Source organism: Cupressus sempervirens, chromosome 11, assembly GCF_028749045.1.
Source record: "Cupressus sempervirens isolate cs-2001-9-10 chromosome 11, ASM2874904v1, whole genome shotgun sequence".
In the NCBI taxonomy this organism is placed as follows: Eukaryota; Viridiplantae; Streptophyta; class Pinopsida; order Cupressales; family Cupressaceae; genus Cupressus; species Cupressus sempervirens.
This window is the reverse complement of record NC_143128.1, coordinates 775,978,545-776,004,749: the sequence shown is the minus strand read 5'-3', so window position 1 is coordinate 776,004,749 and position 26,205 is coordinate 775,978,545.

Sequence of the window (26,205 nt, the reverse complement as noted above, 5' to 3'; positions counted from 1 at the left end):
TAAGTTGGGAAAATTTTGGGAAAGGGAAAAAACAAGGAGAAGAAGATAGCTTAGGAGGAGGATTGCTGGTAAAAAGAGAGGCAGCTCAAATTTGCTTGGAAACCAGGTTGGTAACCTTATGTACCCTTGCTATGAAAGCTTGTTGTTAAGTAGATTATTTTTATTGTGTTATGCATGTGATTTTTCTGTAATCTAGTTGTAATATGGTGTGTTGTAATGTTGTGTTGTGTAAGGTTGAGGGATAATGTTTCAGTTTTGGTGTATGTGTGTATTGTGATTTACTTTGTGTTGTGAATTCATGTGTTCTTGTTGCAGTTTCCAATTTTGGGTGTGACAAGCTGAGTCTCATCTCTTGGGAGGGAAAGGGAGCCTTATGAGGGTAAGGGGTGCATAGGGAATGTGTTTCGTGAGATTCTCTCCTAGTGTAGGACAGGGATGCCATATGGGTGTTATGGGCCCCATATGCCACCTTGTTGGAGTTATAAGTATTGTAAAGATGCCATGTGAGGGCATGTATGTGGTGTTCGGTTGCCTTGTGAAGGCATGTGTATAAAATGTATATCCTAATGAAGGCATAATTGCAGGTGGAGTCTCCTCAAAATTCATTTTCCACCCTTACCCCTTGAGATGGATCTACATGTGATCCTAAGTGGTCTACCTTGGTTGGGAATTTTTGTGGTTTTATTTGTCAATAGTAAAATGTGTGAATAGTTTTGTAATGTGAGCATTGTGTTGTAAATGGTTGTTAGTAATGTATGTCCACCTAGTCAAGGTTCTCCCTACTTGGGGGTGGCCTTTAAAAGGCCTAAGGTTGGGAGGAGAGTACTATGGGCTTGTTGGTGTGTGTTGTACTACAAGTTGTGATCTATGGATTGAAGACTTGAAGAGAAGAAGGATGTTGTCTTATTTTCATGTGCAGAAAAAACATACTTCCAAGTGAATTCTTATTGTATTAGGGAGAGTCACCCTTGGGTAACTCCCAATCTTGTGTTTTATGACAGCTTGTAAGCTGGAAAATTGTATAAGTGGACTATATAAGTGGACTGTAGTTGTTGATATGTTACTACATTCAGTGATTAAAGAAATTTATATATCATGCACTATTCTATAGTATATAGAAATGAGTAAAGTTGTTATGTTTTTGTTTCTAAAATGATTCTAAGAGAAAATGTGTGTCTCCATTTGAAATTGATACATTTGGTTATAAAGACATTTTGTTAGAATTTCAAATAATGTTCTGGTTGGAAGGAACTAAAGTGGTTAGTGAAGTTAGTTAAATGTATTGTAGTAATGTACATCAATATTGTAGATAAAGGAAAATAAAGAAAAATGCTTTCATTGAAAAAGAATAAATATATTTATATTTGCTGGTTCCTTTGACTGTAATATTGGTGCACTACACTTGGTATCAGAGCCCAGGTTTCCAAAACTAGGACCTAGGCTCATTATGTTTCCAGTTTTAAATTATGTTTCCAGTTTTAAGTATTTTGTTTGTTGAAAAAGAAAACTTAATATGTTTTCTAGTTTTGAGTATTTTTTTGGTTTGAAAAGGAAATTTAAGTAGTAGATCTGAAACTCTTTTCAACTGTATTCAAATACTAGACATTAGAAATATGAATCTGTGATAACACAAAAAAAACAAAAAATATATATATAACCATGAATCCGAAAAACTACAAGTTATAATAAAATAGGGAAGTTGTATATATATGCATGTTGATACGGACCATTGTATCAAGGGATCAATGCATGGCTGTGCATAGCCCTTGATCTTGCCTTCAAAACCCAGTTTTGAAATGAATAAAGATAATATGCTATAAACTAAAGAAAATGATGCTTTTATTAAAGACTTGTAACTCTGTGTGCATTCAAATTTTGTGGATTTTGCCCACGTAAGACCTGAATAGACCCCTTATGGAGAAAACCCAGAAAGTGTTTGAAAATATTTAATTTCATTTCTCTAAAAATGCTAACGCAATATGACTGACTCTTAAATGACAGAATTTGTTTTTCTCTTGTGTGCTCATCACTAAGTATAGGCAAGGCCAGGGACAACCCCCTCTCACACAAGAAATTAATAATAAAATTCTCATCTTTATATCCATGAAAAGAAATAAAAAAACCTGCAACAAATTATGGGCATAATAATGCCATAGGATATATCAGAGAACTCATGCATGGCTGAACATGGACCCCTCTACAAATATTGAGCTCTATCCATCTCAAACATATATCCACACAAGGATATGTGTGTGTATATCAAAGAGAAACATATACACATCATTTATCCTCCATGGAAGCTTGCTTCCATCTCCAATAGCATTCAAGTACCTATACAAAACAAAACCAAAAATAAGAAAAAACAGAAACATACACACAATAACAAGAGGGAAAAAAAAAAACAAAGAAATGCATAAGGGTTTGAAACCCTATGGAAGAAATATGAAAAATAACATAAGAAAGAGGGAAAACTAACTTTTATACTTTGCCATAGCCCTAATTTCGAATTAGGGTTAGGGTTGGAAGAGAAAGATAAAAAAATGAATTTCAAATTAATCATAAGTTGAATCTTTGACCAAATTCAAATGGGATCCCCCTTATTAAAATGTTTTCTATTTCAAAACATGAAGTAAAAGAGGGAAAGTTGGTTAGTGGGGTGGGTGAAAAAGGTGGAATTCAAGAGGTCATGTGTTCAAATCCCACTCCCACCATGCCATCTTCCTCTTTTACACAAATTTAAAATGCACTTATTTTATTTGCCCACATGAGTTTTATTTTTTATTGAAACTACTTAAGAGATAATTATTTAAATAAGTTTGTGATAATGAAGCAACTAAGTGGTAATGTGTTAGTAATCATGAATAAGTGCTATTATAATTTGATGTCAATGAAGTTACCTATTAATGAAAATTTAATAAAATAATAATAATAAATAAATTAATAAATTTAAAAATATTAAAAAATAATAATAAAATATTTATTTATTTATTTTTTTAATTTTTTTTAAAAAAATGAATAAATGAATAAATAAACATATATGCATATGCAATGGAAGATAACACTTTCATATATCTAACCAATGTGGGACATTGGCTAAGCAACTATGGTGGCAGGACACCCACCCTAAGTTGACTTTGGCCATGATTCCTCACCAAAAAAAAAAGAAAGAAAAAAGAGGAATTACTTTGTCTTAGTTGTTTGAGACTCCAATAATGAACTTTAAAACTTCTTGACCCTAACTCTTAAGCTCTTTTTTTTGTAGGATGCCAGTGGTCACTCATAACGCTCGCAGGCATGGACGAGGTGGTAGACGTGCACAAGATGCATAGGTAGACTAGGATGCCAGTGTAGAGCATGGTGCTAGTGTGGCACAAGAAGCTAGGGTTGGGCCAGAGATAGAGATTGGATAGGGGGAACAGCCCCAAAACCCCAACCAGGACATTCTAGATTCTATCCAAAATCTTATTGGTGTAGTACAATAGAGGTTGCCTGCAACAGTAGCTCACCCTAGTCAGCAAATGTCAGAGGAGCATAGGACTGTTATCAAAGAGAGGACAAGGAGTCCTCCACCTAGTCGTATTGGGAGTCATGCTGAGCTCAAGGGGGAGTCTGTCCACAGACCTAAGTCTCTAGTAGGGGTAGAACTTCGACCTGTAATGAGAGCACCCTGGGATATAGGAGATGAGATTAAAGAATTGTTTCATCTTTAGCCACCCCCTTTTCATGGGTCCATAGATGGTTCAAAGGTAGAATCCTTTTTGTTATGTTTGGAGAGATTTTATGGGTTGCATCCTTTTGGGAGCAATGTAAGGGCCCATTTTGCTATACACCTTTTGCGAGGACCAGCCTCAAAATGGTGGGATGAGGAGAAGGCTATGGGGGATATTGATATGGACACTCTCACTTGGGATACCTTCCTACAAAGATTCAGAGAGAGATATTGATCAGAGCATTACAGGCAATGAAAGATTGATGAGTTCCATGACTTACAGCAGAGGGGATTGATAGTAACACAGTATGAGAATAAGTTTTTAGAGCTCCTCCCTTATGTTGACTATATGATAGATGAGAAGCTTCGAATTAACCATTTCATTAGAGGTCTTAATCCCTTGATTGCAGGACAGATTCGCATGGCAGCACCAATAGGCTTCAGAGCTACAGTGGAGAGGGCTCTTATTGCAAAGGATATACACAATAAGGCTTAGGATACTCGTGATAGATCTCAGTGTCGAGGTACTACCCCCTTTCCACCTAGGTCACAGTGGAAGGGAAATCAGTGACACTCTTCAAGATCTTTTAGAGGCCCCCAGTCACAGCAGGATCAGAGGCAGAGGCAGAAGCCTCCATAGGGATACTAGGGCACTAAGCCCAAGTAGAGGCAGGCACGGGGTTCTCATTAGGATCATAGAGCACAAGCTTCTCATACACCTCCAGCACAGACTCAGCAGCCCACTAGAGGTGGTTTTAGTGGATCTACTTAGACAAGGGGACTCCAGCAGCCTCGATCTATAGGATTACAGACACATACCTGCAGACCTTGTTATTCTTGTGGTGGCATAGGTCACATTGCTAGGGATTGTCCACATAGACAGAGGATAGCTGCATCCGAACCAACAGTGGTTGACATGGGACATTCTCATAGGGTATTTGCAGCAATAGATGACAGACAGGCTGAGCATCAGGCTACCGTGATAGAGGCTACAGGTATTATTGGTGGTATTAGTATATCTATATTGTTTGATCTAGGAGCTACTTATTCTTTTGTATCACCCTTAGTTGTGGACCATTGTAGGCTAGTGGCAGTTAAGCAGAATGTTAGCTAGGATGTAGAGTTAGCCTCAGGTGCTAAGGTATTGGTTAGATCCATGGTCAAGAATTGTCCTATTCAGATTGGGGATATCACTACTTGTGTAGATCTACATATCACCCCCTTAGGATCATATGATGTAGTCCTTGGGATGGATTGGCTATGTGCTCACCATGCCAAGGTGGATTGTAGGAAGAAGGAGGTGGAGTGTAATGATGATCATGGTACACTTATAGTGATTTCAGGCATTCAGAGACTTGTGTCCCTCCACATGATCTCCACTATGCAGCTTAAGCGATGTATGAGAAAAGGGTGTCAGTTGTATGCTATTACCATTAATGATCTTGAGGGAGAGGAGAATGGGCCATGTCTCGAGGATTACCCAGTGTTACAAGAGTTTAGAGATGTATTTCCTTCTAAATTACCAGGTATGCCTCCACTCAAGACAGTGGATTTCCATATTGATTTGGTTCCAGGGGCCCAACCAGTATCTAGAGCTCCATATAGGATGACTACTAATGAGCTCAATGAGCTCAAGATTTAGCTAGAAGAACTCTTGGAGAAGGGGCACATTCATCCTAGTGTCTCACCATGGGGAGCACCAGTTGTCTTTGTGAAGAAGAAGGATGGATCCTTGAGGTTGTGCATAGACTACCGCCAGCTTAATAAGCTAACCATTAAGAACCATTATCCACTTCCTAGAATTGATGACTTATTTGACCAGCTTCAAGGTGCTCGAGTGTTTTCTAAGATTGATCTGAAGTCAGGATATCACCAGCTGAGGATTGTGGAGAGTGACATCCATAAGACTGCTTTCCGCACAGGATATGGGCATTATGAGTTTACAGTGGTTCCTTTCGGTCTCACTAATGCCCCATCTGTATTCATGAGCCTTATGAATGGAGTATTTCATACATTCTTGGATAGACTTGTGGTGATATTCCTAGATGATATATTGGCCTATTCACGGAATGAACAGGAGCATGAAGAACATTTGAGACAAGTCCTTCAGTGCTTGAGAGATAATCAATTATACGCCAATTTTCCAAAGTGTTCTTTCTTCTGCATAGAGATCAGCTACCTAGGTCATGTGATATCAGGTGATGGGATCTTAGCTGACCCATCAAAGATTAGAGCCATTATAGATTGGCCAGCACTAACAATAGTTACAAAAGTCAGGAGCTTTATGGGGTTGGCTGGTTACTACAGGAATTTTGTGGAGGGTTTCTCAAGGATAGCACATCCTATTATTTCTCTCTAGAGAAAAGGGAAGAAATTTGAGTGGACAAAAAAATGTGAGAGAGCTTTTCAAGAGCTGAAGAAGGCCCTCACTAGTGCTCCTATTCTTGTAGTACCTGATCCCTCTGCAGACTTTGTAGTGTGTATTGATGCATCATTAGATGGGTTAGGGGCAGTACTCATGCAGAATGGGTGAGTTATAGCCTATGAGTCTAGGAAACTTAAGACTCATGAACTCAATTATCCTACCCATGATCTTGAGCTCGCAGCAGTAGTACATGCCTTGGTTAGATGGCGCCACTTCCTTTTGGGACACCATTTTGAACTCCACTCAGATCATCACAACCTTTAGTATATTTTCTCTCAACTGAACCTTAATGCTTGGCAAAGGAGATTGATGGATTTTTTTATGTGAGTATGACTTTGATGTACACTACATCAAGGGGAAGGAGAATGTGGTTGCAGATGCCTTAAGTCGGAGATGCCATGAGTTGTCATCCATGGTCACTAGCATAGATTTGAGGGGGAGAATAATGTAGCACTTACCAGAGGATTATTTTTATAGGGATGTGTGTCAAATGATTAGATCTCAGACGCCTCTTTAGGGGAGGTTCTCCAACTATGTGTTAGAGTCTGATGGACTTCTACATCACCGAGGGTGCATTTATGTACCTTCTATTGGAGGATTGCGTGATTTTATTTTTCCTGAGGCTCATAGGGCACCTTATGCAGCACATCTAGGGGTTAGGAAGTTGCATGCAGACTTGAGATGACTCTTTCATTGGCTCGGCATGAGGATGCATATTTTAGGGATAGTTGCTAGATGCCTAGAGTGCTAGAGAGTTAAGGTAGAACATGGATATCCTAGTGGGTTACTATATCCTCATGAGATTCCAGAGTGGAAGTGGGATGTTATTTCTATAGATTTTGTTGTGGGTCTTCCTATGTCTTCTGATCGTCATGATGCCATCATGGTGACAGTTGACACATTGACCAAGGTGGCCCACTTCTCACCTATATGTACCACTTTCACTGCTCCTACAGTAGCACAAGTATTCATGCGAGACATTGTGAGACTCCATGGCATTCCTCACAAGATTATTTCTGATAGAGACTCTATATTTACCTCCTTCTTTTGGAGAGACTTACAGGGAGCCCTAGGGACTAAGCTTAACTTGAGCACAACATACCACCCTTAGATAGATGGGCAGACTAAGAGAGTAAACCAGGTATTAGAGGACATGTTGCGCATGTATGTGATGGATAATCAAGTTAAATGGGAGGAGTATTTGCATCTAGTAGAGTTTTCCTATAATAATGGGCACCATTCTTCTTTGGGCATGCCACCTTATCAGGCCCTATATGGTAGACCTTGCAGGACACCATTAAGTTGGGATAGGATTGAGGACAGGGTAACAGTTGGACCACAGATTGTCAAGGAGATGGAGCAGCAAGTCTTTTTGATTAGGCAACGTCTCAGGGAAGCTCAAGACCGACAGAAGAAGTATGCTAATGCCCATAGGACAGATTGAGCCTTTATGGTGGGAGATAGAGTATTTCTAAGAGTGCGTCCGTACAAGAGTCCAATCCATTTTGGAAAGGGCTCTAAGCTTGCTCCTTGATTTGTTGTGCCATTTGAGATTTTGGAGAGGATAGGACTAGTTACTTATCGCTTAGCCTTGCCACCTAGCCTATCACGCATCCATGATGTTTTTCATGTCTCTTCCTTGAGGAAGTATATTTATGATGCATCTCATGTTATAGATTAGGGTTCTATGCAGGTAGCACCAAATGGCCAGCTGTCCCTAGAGCCCATTCACATATTGGCCCACAGGACCCTTCAACTTAGAGGTAGAGAAGTGGACCAGGTTAAGGTCCAATGGGATTTCTATGATGAGGTCATAGCCACATGGGAGGACACGATGCAGATGAGACATGACTACCCCTACATATTTGATGAAATCCAAGAGGAAGTTCATGCCTACAGGGGGAGGATGTCATGTCCCACCCCGACCATCATAGCACTATTGACATTTTGTTTCTTTTGGACTTTGATAGTTAGACTCTAGATGACACATTATTACCCCCTATGGACATTGATATTTTGATCCTTAGACTATTTGATTTCATGTTATGTTATTGGGACATTGATACCTATATCATTAGGCTATATGATGATTCCTTATGATGTTACTAGGACGCTAATATTCTAAGTAGTTTTTATGATGTTATTAAGATATGCTTACTTACCTTCTTGATGATCCATATGTCATGATTAAAGCTTATGTTATACTCAAGTGAATGTTTGATTTTTGAATTGTGGTCTCCATATGGTGCTAGATTATCATGTCTTAGCATATTTAGAGTAACATTAAGAATTCATGTATCATTTGAATAAACTAGAATTGTATACTTATATTATATTTGATGCATTTCTTAAGGTAGATTAATTCCATAATTTTTTGTAAGAATAAATGATCATAATGTTTTAATATCTAGATTAGAGAATTGCTACAAATGTGAAGTGTGTAATGTGATATGAATGGAAATACATATTTTATATTAGTTATGTTATTCATTGATGATAGAATCTATGTGATTTATATTTACGTTATCATTTTATCACCTTATTCTTGGACTATTGATATTTGCAATAAGTGTGCAGGAAAGAAGCCCATGGATTTATGGAGAACCTTGCTAGGTGTTTGGAAAAACCAAGGTTAACCCTAAGGAGGGTATAACCTTTTTACCCTTGTATTTTATTTGTAAAACCAATTTGTGTGTATTATTGTGATTCTATAAAAGTAAATTTTTTTTTCTTGATGGCTTGCCAAGTGTGTTGTATGTATTGTGGTGTCACTTGACACATGTTCTCCTTTGTAGCATGCTTAGTGGGATGGTAGGTGGTTGAGTGAACCAAGGAGTGTTTTGGTAGGATTTCTTTTCCCTAGGTGTATTTATGGGTCCAAGAGGGATTCTTTCCATGCTAGGTCGAATGCACACCTTTTGTGAATTTCTAGGAGGTTTACACCATCCCTAGGGGTAGTTTGAGGTCTTATTTTAAAGCCCATATGATATACCTAGGGGGTAGGGGCATTTTTAAGTATTATAAGCTTCCCTAGGCATTGAAAAGAGCACCCAAAAATTGTGGATTCCCAAGTTGGCCGAACTTGGAAACTTAAGCATCAAAAGAAAACATTCTTTAGAGAGAGTTGGTTGGAGATTTCTTGGGGGGAGAATTTTTGGATAGATTTGGAAAAAGAATCTAAGTGGGGAAAATTTTGGGAAAGGGAAAAAACAAGGAGAAGAAGATAGCTTAGGAGGAGGATTGCTGGTAAAAAGAGAGGCAGCTCAAATTTGCTTGGAAACTAGGTTGGTAACCTTATGTACCCTTGCTATGAAAGCTTTTTGTTAAGTAGATTATTTTTATTGTGTTATGCATGTAAGTTTTTTGTAATGTAGTTGAAATATGGTGTGTTGTAATGTTGTGTTGTGTAAGGTTGAGGGATCATTTTTCAGTTTTGGTGTATGTGTGTATTGTGATTTACTTTGTGTTGTGAACTCATGTGTTCTTGTTGTAGTTTCCAATTTTGGATGTGACAAGCTCAGTCTCATCTATTGGGAGGGAAAGAGAGCCTTGTGAGGGTAAGGGGTGCATAGGGAATGTGTTGGGTGAGAGTCTCTGCTAGTGTAGGACAGGGATGCCATATGGGTGTTATGGGCCCCATATGCCACCTTGTTGGAGTTATAAGTATTGTAAAGATGCCATGTGAGGGCATGTATGTGGTGTTGGGTTGCCTTGTGAAGGCATGTGTATAAAATGTATAGCCTAATGAAGGCATAGTTGCAGGTGGAGTCTCCTCAACATTCATTTTCCACCCTTACCCCTTGAGATGGATCTACATGTGATCCTAAGTGGTCTACCTTGGTTGGGAATTTTTGTGGTTTTATTTGTCAACTGTAAAATGTGTGAATAGTTTTGTAATGTGAGCATTGTGTTGTAAATGGTTGTTAGTAATGTATGTCCACCTAGTCAAGGTTCTCCCTGCTCGAGGGTGGCCTTTAAAAGGCCTAAGGTTGGGAGGAGAGTACCATGGGCTTGTTGGTGTGTGTTTTACTACAGGTTGTGATCTATTGATTGAAGACTTGAAGAGAAGAAGGATGTTGTCTTATTTTCATGTGCAGCAAAAACATACTTCCAAGTAAATTCTTATTGTATTAGGGAGAGTCACCCTTGGGTAACTCCCAATCTTGTGTTTTATGACAGCTTGTAAGCTAGAAAATTGTATCAGTGGACTGTAGTTGTTGATATGTTACTACATTCAGTGATTAAATAAATTTATATATCATGCACTATTCTATAGTATATAGAAATGAGTAAAGTTGTTATGTTTTTGTTTCTAAAATGATTCTAAGAGAAAATGTGTGTCTCCATTTGAAATTGATACATTTGGTTATAAAGACATTTTGTTAGAATTTCAAATAATGTTCTGGTTGGAAGGAACTAAAGTGGTTAGTGAAGTTAGTTAAATGTATTGTAGTAATGTACATCAATATTGTAGATAAAGGAAAATAAATAAAAATTCTTTCATTGAAAAAGAAAAATATATTTATATTTGCTAGTTCCTTTGACTGTAATATTGGTACAGTACATATGTGAACCAAGGAAACTAAGTGAAATAACTACCATAAATTTCAATCAACTGAGTGTCCTCATCTATCAATCTCATGTTTTCTTTCCCTTATAACTCAAACACTAATTTGGATAAAAATGTTTTCTGGACTATCTTGACTCCATCATTACTTCTTTTTTTCTATAATAGTGGGTAATATTTGCAAATGAGCATACTTGGGTTCCAATCTAATGTGGAAGTCCATTCCACTCTCTACCACAAGCTAGGATTCAGAAAAAGTAGAAGGTCATGTAAAAACTAGTGATTCTAGAGGACTGGGAAAGTTCTTCCAGCAATCTAGCTACTATTATATCTGCCCAATCAATATATTTATCTTCTCCTAGAATAGTCTAAACAAAGAAATACATCTAATTTTCCCAATAGAAGGCATTTGTGTTTCCCTTCACCCTGTTTAGAAATGTAATAATGTCCTTAATCTTGGGAATCATATGTTCTCTAGTCAAAGGTTTTGAAAGACAAGAACCCCACCTTTAAGACTTGAAGAGCTAGATCTTAGCAATATTATTGCTCAACTTTGTGATGTTCATGGAACCTTGAACATAGGAGGAACTAATGGTTTAGTCTTCATACACTTCCCGTAGAGGAATTCTCAGGGTGCCCATAATAGAAATTCTAATCACATATACTAGGATTTTGCCATTGAAAGTGTGAATGCATTACTTAGTAGCATCATATCTATTCCTATAGGCTAGGATTAACTTATGATAAGGGAAAGCCTCTAGGAATGTGGATGCCTACAATAGACCACTATCTATGGCTTTTTGGGATATGGAGTTGGGTGGTGGATTTATGAACCTAGTCAACAGTCTATTCATATATTTTTTGGCGAGGAAGGTTGCCTTCCATGTCAAGGAGGACACTACTTAGCAATAACTCTCTAACCTTATTAGAGAGCTTTTGTTAAAAATGGGTAGCCATGACAAGAAACAAATGGAATAGAAAGAAACATAAAGAAAGTACAAACTTAAAGAAATAAAAAAGGAAAATGCACCTTGAAATTGAAGGACTAAGGATTCATCAGGCTTAGCACATGCAGCTTTTTAGGAAGATAAGGCTTAAACTATTCCCACATAAACTTAGATGAGATAAACCTGTTACTCAAAATTGGAAATAGCAAGGAATGAAAACAAGGCAAGTTTCCTTTAAAATGAGATGCATGGACTTAAATGATACATATAGATGGCACGACTAGTGACAAGACTATTGGAATTTTAGTAGGAAAGGTAAACTTTTGGGGGGGGGGGGGGGCATGGGGGTAAATTAGTAGTTTAAACTTTAACCCATAAAACATTCACCACACATCCATCTTATACATTCAATAACTAAACTAAAATACCATTAAAAAATGCACATCTAAATCATGTAAAAAAATAAGTATTCACACATATATGACACTGGATATGATTACTTAGAAACCCTCCAATGAGAAGGTAAAACTAGGGTGGGGATGACACCCAAAAATCTTCACTACTATAGTAAGAAATTGTATTCAATGAAACTTACAATGTTTGATCATGTGACATGATCTACCCTATGAAAGTTCTACCCTATTACTAGCTTACAAAGATTGTTAGGTCTTACCCTATTAAAGGATTTCAACATCCTATTAAAAAGGTGCCTTATTAAAAGACTTTGACTTAGAATAAAGTAAGCACCTTGTAAGAGGATTTCAATATAATCTTTTTGGACTACTCAATTAATAGATTTAACTAATTCACCTATTAGAATTTCTTAGCAGTGATCTTGTAGTTGCCACTTTGTTTCTTGATGATAGATCACCTCTAAACTGATGTATTCTTAATCCTTCTTGATAAGACGTCTCTCTACTACTCATTATTTCCTTCCTTTATTCTCCTTTAACTAATTCTTTAATGTAATTTCAATTCACAATACCTTATTCACCATGAATATGTTTTTTTTTGCATGCCAACTTATCTCTTCACTCCTTCAACGCACATATGAAGTCTAGGGTTTGTGTTCCTTAAGAAGACCTAGGTGACTTAGGGTTAGATATGAATTAATGGCTATGATTCATCCATTTTTCCAATTAAAACTTCTATTTTCCTAATTGCATGCATGTAATACATAGTGATTCCAACTTGAGATTCATCCTTATCACCAAAATATCATAATTTAATCTGTAAATCAACTCAAAGATGGTTTAAATAGTAGTTTGTGCCAATACAAACATCTGTGAAAAAATTGTGTTGCTTGACATCTAAAGTCTCTAATGCTTAACATATTTTGATTTCTATACTATGATTTGGCATTTAAATTACTTAGCATGCACTGCTTACTCAAATTATATATCACTTGGTATATATTATCTGCTTGGCACTTGAATGACTTGGCACATGAGTGACTCGACACTCATTATGGACTCGACATGCTCTATCTTATACATGTCGTGCTTGACATATACTACTTGTTCAACACGAACTAAGTAAATGATTTAAGTGTATAGAGATTCACTAGTCAAAAGCATTCTGAGATCAACAATCTCCCCCTTTGACATGAGTGTCAAAAACACTTGGTCATACATTAATACTATTATTCTTATGAGCATAACATATTTCTTATTCAACTTCTATACAAAACTTCAAACTTTCAAAACTTTCAACAACTTATACCTCAAAATCTTAAAAGTCCACCTGAGTTGTGAGATATAGTTTTGTACTCAAAATTCTACTCCTACAAAGTAGATATGCCTCAATTGATGCTCTTTGGTTTCTTGTTGTTCTTTTCTTGCTCCCCCTTTTTCTACTCTTACTCTATCTTAGCTAATACTCTTTCTCCCCCTTTGCTTCTTTCTCCCCCTTTTTGACACTAATGTCAATGGGCTATACACTGATAGTGTGTTTGTCCAAGAAAGATTTATGGACCTCAAGAATAATTTTAAGAGTTAATTCCCAATTGTCACAAGCTACATCCAAAGACTTAGTTTGGATGGCCAGCTTGGCAGTAAGGTGAACTAGGCCATCTAATGTAGAAAGATTGGGTTCTTTCTTCATAAGATTTTCTATATAACCTAATTCCTTGTGTAAGATCTCCATGTGAGGAGTCAATGTTTTTTGGATGCCTATTAGCTTGGCCCTTATGTTGGCTTCATCTACAGATAATGCTAGTAACTGTCTTTGGGTTTGTAATAAAGTCTTGAAATGCATCTCACTTTGAGTCGGAGCCATAGGAAATTTTGCACCTAATGAATTAATTTGGCTTTCCAAGCTCAAAATGTGACTCCTTGTCTCTTGTGTGAAGAGTGTAGGATTACACAATTTAGTATATAGAGTGAAAATGTTCTCAAGTACCTTCTTCACACTTTCTACCTTAGTTGCCAATACAACTTGTGCAAGTGCTATATCACTAGATATTTTCTTATTCTCTTTACTTTGAAATTTCTTTTTAGACCATTCTAATAATTTTTCATTAGTATCAAGGTCTACATCACTTACCTTTTCCACTATATTTGTCAATTTCTCAATAAGTGGCTTGGTTTCATCTAGAATAGGAAAATTTAATGCATCTAGGAAGATGACTTTAATATCAAGCAAAGCTTGCTTCTGCCTATGCTCTCTTTTGAGTAGTTCTTGACATTTCTTTCTAGCTAGGGCTTCTTGAAGTATACCCATCTACTCTATTTTCATTGTGGCATAATCATATTTTGGAAAAAAAAATTCTTCATTGAGGCTTACATTTCCATATGTTATTACCTCTTATGCCTTTGATGAACTTGGACTCGACACTAAGAATTACACAGGTGTTGCATTTGTATTTGGCCTATGAAGAGTATGATTGGAAGGAGTGCCAAATTTTGGTAAAGTTACTAGGGCTTAAATTTTTGCTTACTCCTTTAGCTTGGGTGTCAACTCAATCTCTTTAGGCTTGTCCTTTTCTACTACAATGTCTTGAATTATACCTTGAACTTGTGCTAGAGTTACAGATAAATCTATTTGACCTTTTTAACTTTGTGCTTCAATAATGTCTTGAGTTTCCACTTTATCTTCTCCAACTGTATCAACCTTTTTTGGCATAATTTATGGTCCTTTATCTAAAGGTTGTAAACTAGTGTCTTAAGGGGTGATGGTAGGTGGTTCTTGTGTTTTCTTCCCTTGTAGTTATAGTCACTGCTTTCTGAATTTCATCTACACTCACCAATACAATGTTCTCACATAATTTAGCCTACACTATAGATTGATCAAGTATCTTTTTCAAGTCATCCTTTGTTAGGGGATTGATGTTTTGAGTAGTGAGATTAGAAATATCCTTTATTGTGACAATTTTAGTACTCATACTTGTTATTTTTTGAGGGCTGACATTTGGCAATTGTAAATTTTGTACACTCTATTCTTCTTGTTGCACTTTCTCAGTTGTTGTCTAATTATCTACATTTATTTCAGTACCTGCCTCAACTATTCCTTCATTATTTTAATCTTCATCATCATCTTTAACCTTAATAGGCTCTTATTCTCCTATTTTGACTGTAGCTAACCTATATGTAACTTTACACATCTGTGTAGTCTTCTTTAAAACATCTTCTATGTTATTCTGCAATATGTTGAAGGCTCTATATTTAGGGACAATTCTAATAGCATATTTCTTTATGGCTTTAGCTATCTATGCCTTACTAAGTTTAGGAATAACTTGAGCAAGGGACATCTCCCTAATTTTCCTTTCCAAGTTCAAACAATAATGCCATTTTTGCTCAACTCTTTCATATAAACATTTAGGCATAGAGTTGGCAATCTCTAGAGGGGTTTCTTAAAATTTTCAATCATGGCATATATTGCCTCCTCCATTTGATTCTTTTCAAATTTTCTAAGGTTTTCAAAATCATTGTGAGAAAATCTTATAAATCTACATTATTTCTAACATTCTCACATAGGTTGTCTAGATCTGATGATGGATTATGACTCACCATTTGGAACTGGTTGTTGTCATCAGATGTAGTTCTTTCCTCATCTAATTTATCTTGAGCAATGTATTTTTTCCTTGGTCTTTTCTATGCTCTTCCTTCTTGTTTTGTAGGTTTGGATTTCTCTTTAGCCTTTTGTGTAGTGACACATGCACTGGTACTCGTGGTAGCTACAATAGGTTTGGGCTAGCTTGGTTTAGCAACCTTCTTGGGTTTTGTTACTATTTGTGCCTTAGCATTTCTCTTCTTCTAATTAGTAGAAATAGGTGCTTCCTCGGGTTCTTCTTCCTTGGCACCTTCTATAATTTCTATTTCTTTCTCTTGTTGATCTTCTCCATTTCCTTGTGTCAATACAAGTGGGGCTTGAATCTGAGTGTCTTCTTCATCTTCATCCTCTTCTTGTTCGACACCTTCACTAATTTTTTCTTTCAATTTCTTTACTAATTTCTCCTTCTTCTTGATACTAGAGGTTGTCTTAAAATTCTATAGTAATCTTAGATATGGCCATCTCATAATTACCAAATGCTTTGGAATGTTTCTCTATTTCTTCTACAAGTAATGATATTATTGTTGTAGAGGCCTCATCTACATTAATTTCATAGCCTAATGGCCACATCCATCTTACACTTGTATTTTTTGATTGAAGAAATGTATAATCAGCATCAACTAGAAAACAAACATCATCATAATGTTTTTCCACTAATGATACTAGAATCCTCAGTCTCTTCTTCATGGATTGCTTGAAGTCCTCGACGTAACTGGTCATTACTAACTCAAATTTTTCACCTAATTGTTCATTGAACTCTCCTATTTGAATTACAACAAACCTATTTGTCCTCTATTCCATAGTGCCAAATTTAGGAAATGTGTTCTGAACATAAAAGAAGATACACACCAAAATAGATCCAAATTTACATTGAGCACTCTTTGTTTTCCTTATTGCTCTTAAGTTTTTAATCAATTTTTGTAGCTACAACTCCGCAAGATCATATGTATGATCCTTCTTCACAATCTTGTAACCCACATCTACTACAATACAAGGTACATTATCCAATTTGCTTGATTGGTAAAACTTATGTGCAATTACCCTTACTTAAAAAATCTATTAGAGGATTTGTTATGGTGTTTATGGTCATTCCCCTCTTATTCCACATAGCCCCTATGTTCTTCTCAATAAATTCATTAGATTCACTCCTCATAGACTACTGACTCATGATTTAATAGATTTAAAAATAACCAAGAAACTAGACTAATAAATCTAAGGCTAGAAAATTTCTATGATGGATGTTCTTGACTACAAATCTTGGCCCAACTATTAGGCATAACTCCTTCTTCACTTCAAGCTTTGTAACACCTAGGTGGGTTAAACTTGAGGTTCTAATATATGGTACCAATGCAAATAAACATAAAATCTAAACCTATTAATAGTAGATGAAACGCTTATATCTTCTAATACTTATGCAATAACATAGGAATGAAATAGCTACAAATCATAACCTATGAAACCATAAGCTAAGTGAGGGTTACTTCCCTCTAGCCTACTATGAAATATGAAAAAGTGAACTGATTTGATTCAAATGATTTGGGAAAATGACCTTCATCTTAGCTTGCATATGATTTAGTGATCAGTGCGTTATCCATTGCAACATAGAGTCACTACCAGTAGGATGACCTAACTTGATTTCCTTAAAATTAAGTTTATCAACTGAAATCCCAAAACTCCATTCTTATTGGCATCCCCTCTATACACTTAGAAACCCTATCAAATCATTGAAGCATTTTGTTAACTCCTTGAATTAAAAGTAACAATAGATTTGACACAACTCATCCAAGCTATCTTAAATTAAATGAATCTTATTCATTCAACCAAAAAGTTTAAAATATATGAAGAATTAGGAGATAGAATAAGAAAACATAAAATAATTCATTATAAATCCCCTTTTGTATTTATCCTTGCAACGACTAAATACATTAACTGGTAACACTAAATGAAACTTAGGATATATTGCATGATCTATCATCAATCTTCATTATCTCTAGAAAAAAATACATGAAATGAATGCAAAAACCTACACAAGAATGGATGTGTGGCCTTCATAGCTAGAGCTCTACTCAATAGATAGGAAGTAAAACCAAGCAACCCTAGTATCACAATAGTGAGAAATTTTCTACAAAACTAGAACCCTTACAATGGATGAGAAAGAGAAAGATATAGAAGAAGAATGAAATCTTAGATTTGATTTGGAAGTGACATGTGTCCACTTGAATCTCCATTCCTTGCTAGTGTAAAGCCACTTTGATCTTTCTACCCATGAGATTTGATTTGGGTTTCATCATTGTTTTGCAAAAAATCTAAAATATATCATCCTCAATGATGAAAACCCTTCTGTTCTTAAAATATCTAAAAAACATCATGAACTATAGATGATACCTTGGTTTAACTAATTTGGAGATGACAAAACTTTCCCATGACTATATTTTATTATCTTTTACATTCATTTTGTTCACCATTTCACTGGAAATTAGATCTGAACTGCCTCAATTGAATTAAATTGAAAATTGGGCACCTGAGACAAATCCTTGCATAACTCTAACTAGTGACCTCATGCACAAAAACTAATTGTAGAAATGGATAACTCATCTCTTTCTAATTCCAATGGTATATTATAGTGCATATTTTGGATAAAAATCATGCCTCTAATGCTGATTTAAAATTTTAGGCCCTGGACCATGAACAATAATTAAAATGAAAAATTTAAAAGATCATATAGTTAAAACTATATAATATATCAATTTCATTTAAATATTTCATCATATCAAAATACATGCTTAGATATTTCAAAATTTAATTTTATCCTTTATCCATTTTCCTCTTCTGCCACTTGTTAAAATTGGATTTTCCAAAATTATAGGCAGGCCCTACTTCACATTATGTATTTGAAACACTTGAATTTTGAAATCTTATGATATTACAATGTTGTGACACTATGTCAAATCATAACATCTCAACAATAAATTTATCCATTTTCAATCCTATGCCAATCTCCAAATTTTTAATATCATAAACCCCAAATTTATTCTCTTGACCACAAAATGACTCACCATTTTTACCATTTTCATACTGTCTTACACCTTCCTCTTTCTTTCCATGACCTTATTCTATGGAAAAACTTCTTGGCATCAGGACACCTTAAAACTCCTTTCCTAGTGTAACATTGCAGCCCTCTGAAATCCAACTTGCAATCTTACCAAACTGTGTAACATAGTAGCATTCATATATTTACCTCCTAACCTTACAACAACTTGATGTTATGAAAAATTTGTAACATTTCACATATTTATGGCTTTTGATCCTATGATTAGACTCCACCTCATAGCGTCGTGGAGCCTAATTATTCAACCTCCAATCTTATGCTCATGTTTAGCATAACATCTTCCCTTTTTTTCTTATCTCCCTAATGACATGAACACTTTGTAATATCAAAGTCTTGATCTCACAATTGCGTCTTGGTCTCTGATCCTCTAACACTGGCGTGTAGTCATAATATCTTAATATTTGAAATTTGACCCCCCCAATCATATGAGAACCTTGTAAGATCATAGCCCTCGTAACATCATTGATCATTATCCTTGCCTCCTTGATCACATGACAATGGGCCCATCGTGGCATCATAGGGATCTAACCTCTGGCTTTTGATCTCACAATGGCCTTTTTGGACATGTGATGTGTCATTCTTTATTTTGTGTCAACTATCAAAATATCTTCTTTGTCCTCTTCTAGATATCCCGATACTAGGCCCCTTCCATAATTGAGCATCACTTGTCTTTTGAAAACTACATGTCTTTGAAGACACACAAACCTTGATTCAATGGGTTTATAAAGAACAAAAAGATTAACCACATAACAAATATGGGATTAAATTTTGGGTTATTCTACACACACTCCTTCTTCACTCTGACTTGTAGCTCCTCCTATTGGGCTGGCCCTTTTGTGCCCATTTATATATCTCTACAATCCAAGACTTATGGGTAGAACCCCCTTTGACATGCTCACTCAGCTATCAAAGCTGACTACATATCTCCTATGAATATTTAGCAATTAGGCAAAAAATGCATAATTGAACATTTGCTCAAAACTAAACTTCATGGAATGGTTTGGAATGCTAATTTATCATTATAGAATGCATAGACATGCTAAATGCAAGGTGTTAGAAACATTAAACACCTCTTAGACCTTAATATGATAAGTGGATACAAAAGCAATAAAATGTCCATATAAGGCTCAAAATGAATCAAAAATTAGAATGATACTCAAAATGGGGAAAGCAAATTTGAGTCCCATCAGTGGCTTTGTCTAGGGATGCATGGCCCATACAAGCATGAAAAGGATTTAGATCTCTTCAAGAAGAAAACTAGACACTTAATAGCAAAAAAATTCCGTTGAACAACTTTATTGAAAGAGAGAAACAAATACTACTAGATTGTTGAACAAGTTTATTTAAAGAAGGAAAGAAACCACAGAACTCATTGCAAGGTGCATGTTGATCTTCAATAACAATTTCTTCAAACACCTTGTTATCAACATCATGAGATGCAATCTCATCATTACTTTCAATGTCACATCTAGAAGAAGAACCATTTGATCTCTTACAATAGTAAGATAATGTATCACAATCAAACTCATCCTCAACTAAATCTAAACATTCCATATGATCTTTAAAAAGCAGGTTGATAATTCCATGCAAAGATCCACTATAAATGTTATGAAAAGTGATGTACTGATCACCATCAAATTCTTCATCATAAAATGGATTTGTGAAGACTTTGAAATTATTTCTAACATCATTGCTATGAACACTTTCAACATATGAAGAAGAGAAATTAGAATCAACACATGAAGACACACAATCCACTCCATCAATGAAGCATGTAGAATAAAAGTCAATATTACTTTCATTGTCTTCATCAAGATGATTCAAATGTCTTGCAAACCAATCATCTTTCATCATATGAATAGGTTTTGATGCATTAATCTTAGGATCATTTGCAAATTACTAATTACTATTGCATGCAACCTTATGAAATTTATCTACACAATTAGGTAGTGCGTCCTTGTAGATGATCTTCTTATAATTATATTTTGCAAACAACTCTTCTTCACAACTTTCAACCTCAAGCTAATTTTCATAGTTCTTAAATGGAACTTCACTCTCAAATTTAGAAAAAAAACTCATACCTTTACTAGAATAAGAGTACTCACTTCCATCATTTCTTTCTTCTTCCTAATTTGTATTAGATTCATATGAAGAAAAACATATACTATCACTATCCTCCTCTTGATTTGAGTAACCACTCTCATCATTTTCTTGGCATGATCCTTCTTCATAATATATTAGATCAGATCAAGAACTTTAACTTCATCACTTGAAGCATGACTTTTAGCTTCTTCATCCTCATACTAAGATGAACAACTTTCATCTTCAAAGTTTATAACATTCTCAACATAATGCAATCTATCAATAAGAGAAGGAATAAGTAAAATCATTTCTTATATATGTAACTAATCAAGTGAATCCACCTTATCATCCACAACTGAAACACTACAAACATGTGCACTCTGTTCATCAAGAATAGAATCATCTCTCCTTTGAAACCATGAAACTTCATCTACACATGTCTTTAATTCTAAATTTTCAACAAAATTATCTACCACAACAAGGGTACCTACTTTTTACTAATATGAATTTGAACACTCTACATGACATTGATTTCTCATTTGAACCTCATCTTGTTGGAGAACACATTTTCTAGAGAAATGACTCCTAATTAATCTATACTTTATGTTATTTTCAATCTCTATTGCTATCATGAATGCTTGATGCAAAGTCTTAGGTTCTGTATCTCTTAATAGATACCTCTCTTTTTATCAAATGCATCAAGATAAACCACTAAACACATTTGATCATCTAGCTTACCATTTTTAGGAATCTCATTTATAACTTTTGCAAATCTGATATTGAATTTAGGAACTAATTCATCATTCTTGATTCTTATCTTAAAGAACTTCTCAAAAAAATCATAGATGCTTACTCTTTCCCCAAATTATTTCATGAAGGCTAAATGTAATTCATCCCAAGACAAAATAGAACATGTCGGTAGAAAGGAAAACCAATTTCTAGCATCACCTTCTAAAGTTTGAATAAACAACTTCATATGCATGTCTTCATGAGAAATTTTGAAATCACTAATCAGATTAATGAACATTTGAACATGATGTTTATTTGAAATTTCATGTTTCTCATTGAACTTAGGAAAATAATTTCTAATGTTATACAACATAGGGTTTGGAAAACCATGAATGCCATCAAAACCTAATGATATGTATCTCTTGGAAGAAATAGATCTACAATTCTCATCCATGGAGTGCATACTAGGTGTAAATAAATTTTCCATTTCTTACAAAATTAAAACTCATTCACCACAATACTTTCATAATTTATTACTTGCATCTAATCTAAAAACTTCTCTACCAATTCATACTACGAACATACTTCAAAATATAAAAACATTTGCTGAAGCTATCCTTTACAAAGTATGTTGAGATGTATCAAACCATTCTCCCACTTAGTGCTGAAAATACCACTTGATGAAGAATCTCTTGTAAAAATTTCTTTCATGGAAAGGAAATCTCATGAAAGTGGAAAAATACCTTTATGTGTTGTTGCATGAAACCTCTAGTTTGCTGATTGGCACTGTGTAAACATGAAATCCTTTACACAATAGATAAAATATTTGTAGAGCCTCCACCTCCTCAAAGAGGAAAATGCAATCATAGTAGTGATTCACCATTTGAAATCAATTACTTCAATAGATACAAACAACCACATAAATCATCAATCAAGAAACTTATACTTGATCTATCCCAACAAACTAGATCTACCCATAAATACTAAAAGCTTCTAATATTAAAATAAACCATGCACTGGTACAAAGATTTAGACTAGAGTCGCCACTCACACTTTGTGAGAAATGATTTGAAACAATTTGCCACCTATAAATTCTTAAACATACTTTTAATATGAAAAGCTTGTAGATCATCAACATCTTGAAAAGAGAATACACCTCATAAACCAATTCCTGACTCTAAAACTTCCCCAATAGCACATGCAAAAATTGAACTGATTGAACATTAACTTTTAGCAGTTACAAAACAAAATTGACATCCAATCTTACAACATACTACTATCCATGAATAAAGCTTAATTAGGGAGCACAAAAACTTGCATACAAAACTAAATATGCACAATATATCAAAGATTTCTAGCTCCTTACCAATCATCTACAACTTATGTCCCTAGTAGAGTTTCCATTTTGTTGGCTTCTAATTTAAAAATAACCAAGAAACTAGAGTAATACATCTAAGGCTAGAAAATTCCTATTATGGATGCACTTGACTGCAAATCATGGGCCAACTATAAGGCCTAACTCCTTCACTTCAGGCTCTGCAACACCTAGGTAGGTTAACCTTGAGGTTCCAATATATGGTACCAATGTAAATGAACATAAAATCTAAACCTATTAATAGTAGATGAAATCTTTATATCTTCTAATACTTATGCAATAACAACAAATGATAACTTATGAACCCATACGCTAAGTCAGGGTTAATTCCTTTTAGCCAACTACAAAACATGAAAAACTGAACTAATTTGATTAAAATGATTTGTGTAAATGACCTTCATCTCAAATTGCATCTGATTTGGTGATTAGTGCCTTATCCATTGCAACATAGAGTCGCTACTAGAAGGATGACCTAACCTAATTTCCTTACAATTAAGTTTATCAACTAAAATCCCCAAACTCCATTCTTATTGGCATCGCCTCCATACACCCAAAAAACCCTATCAAATCATTGAACCATTTACTTAACTCCTTGAATTAAAAGAAACAATAGATCTAACACGCAACTCATCTAAGCTGTCTTAAATTAAATGAATCTGATTCATTCAATCAAAAAGTTAAAAACATATGAATAATTAGGAGACAAAATAAGAGAACATAGATAATTCATTGTAAATCCCCTTTTTTATTTATCCTTGGAAAGATTGAATACATTAATTGGTAATACTAAATGAAATGCAGGATATATTACATGATCTATCATCAATCTTTATTATCTTAGAGAAACAATACATGAAATGACCCTAGAAACCTACACAAGAATGGATGTGTGGCCTTCACAACTAGAGCTCTACTGAATAGATAGGAAGTGAAACCAACAAACCTTGGTATCACAGCAATGAGAAATTTTCTCCAAAATTGGAACCCTTACAATGGATGAGATAGACAAAGATATAGAAGAAGATTGGAATCCTTGATTTGATCTACAAGTGACATGTGTCTACTTGAATCTCCATTCTTTTCTATTGTAAAACCTCTCTCATCTTTCTACCCATGAGATCTAATTTAGTTTTCATCCTGTTTTTGTAACAAACCCAAAATATCTATTCCTAAATGATGAAAACCCTTTTGTTGCTAAAATATCTAAAAAGCATAATGAAATGTATATGATACCTTGGTTTAACTAATTTGGAGATGAAAACACTTTCCCATAACTATATTTTACTAGCTTTTACACTCACTTAGTTCACCATTTCACTGGGAATTAGATATGAACTACCTCAACTGAATTAAACTTAAAATTAGGCACCTGATACAAATCCTTTCATAAGTCTAACCAATGATCTCCTATGCAAAAATTGATTATAGAAATGGATAGTTCATCTCTTGTCAATTCCAATAGTATATTATAGTTCATATTTCAGATAAAAATCATGCCTCTAATGTTGATTTGGAATTTCAGGCCCTGAGCCATGATCAGTCATTAAAATGAAAAATTTAGAAGATCATATAGTTAAAACTATATAATATATCAATTTCATTTAAATCTTTCATGATATAGAAATGCATGCTCAAAAATTTCAAAATTTGATTTTATTATTTATCCATTTTCCTCTTCTGCCACTTGTCATTATCTAATTTGCCAAAATTATAGGTGGGCACCACTTCACATTATGCATTTGAAACACTTGAATTTTGAAATCTTATGATATTACGATGTTGTGATGCTATGACAAATCATAACATCTTAATAATAAGTTTATTCATCTTCAATTCTATGCCAATCTCCAACTTCATAATATCACGACCCCCAAATTTATTCTCTTGACCACATGACGACTCACCATTTTTTCCATTTTTGTAATGTCTTATGCCTTGATCTTTTTTTCTATGATCTTACGCTATGGCTAGACTTCACAACATTGGGACACCCTTAACTTCTCCCTCTGATCTCCTGGCTCCTTCTTTCCTAGCATAACATCATAGCCCTTTGAAATCTAGTTTTCAATCTTACAAAACTTCATAACATCATAGCATTCATATCTTCACCTCCTAACTGTACAACAACCTGATGTTACAATAAAGTTGTAACATCTCACATATTTATGACTTGTAGTCCTATGATTAGAATCCACCTTGTAGCATCGTAGAGCCTAATTATTCAACCTTTGATCTTACACTCCCATTTGGCATAACATCTTCACTTTATTTCTTATCTCCCCAATGACATGACCGCTATATATTATTGAAGTCCCAATCTCATGATTTCCTCTTGGTCTCGAATCCTCTAACATTGGCATGTAGTTGTAACATCTTTATATTTTAAATTTGACCTCCCCAATCATACAAGATCCTCATAAGATCATAGCCCTTGTAACATTGTTGATCATTACCCTTGCCTCCCTGATCACATGGCAATGGGCTCACTGTAGCATTGTAGGGCTCTAACCTATAAATTTTGACCTCATGATGATCCTTGTAGATGTGCAGTGTGTCATTTTTTTAAATTTTGTACTAATTATCAAAATATCTTCTTTGTCCTCTACGAGTTGTCCACACACTAAGCCCCTCCATAATTGAGCATCACTTTTTTTTTGAAAACTATTTGTCTTTGAAGACACATAGACCTTGAGTCAATGGGTTTATAAAGAAAAAAAAGATTAACCACATAAAAAATGTGGGATCAAATTTTGGGTTATTCTGCATATGCTCCTTCTTCACCAAAACTTGAAGCTTCTCCTGCTAGGCTGGCCCTTTTGTGCCTATTTATAGGTCTCTAGAGGCTGGGGCTTATGTGTAGAGCCCCCTCTGACATGCCCACTCAACCATCAAAGATGACTGCATATCTCTTATCAGTATTTGACACATAGGCAAAAAATGAAGAATTGAAGATTGCTCAAAATTGAACTTCATGAAATGATTCGTAATGTCAATTTCTTATTATAGAATATGTAGACATGTTGAATGCAAGGTGCTAGAAACCTTAAACACCTCTTAGACCTTAATATGATAATTGGGTACATAAGCAAGAAAATGTGCATATAGGGCTCAAAATGACTCAAAAATTGGAATGGTACTCAAAATGGGGAAAGCAAATGTGAGTCCCATCATAGTCTTTGGTCGATCTAGGGTTGGATATCCTATTACCCTAT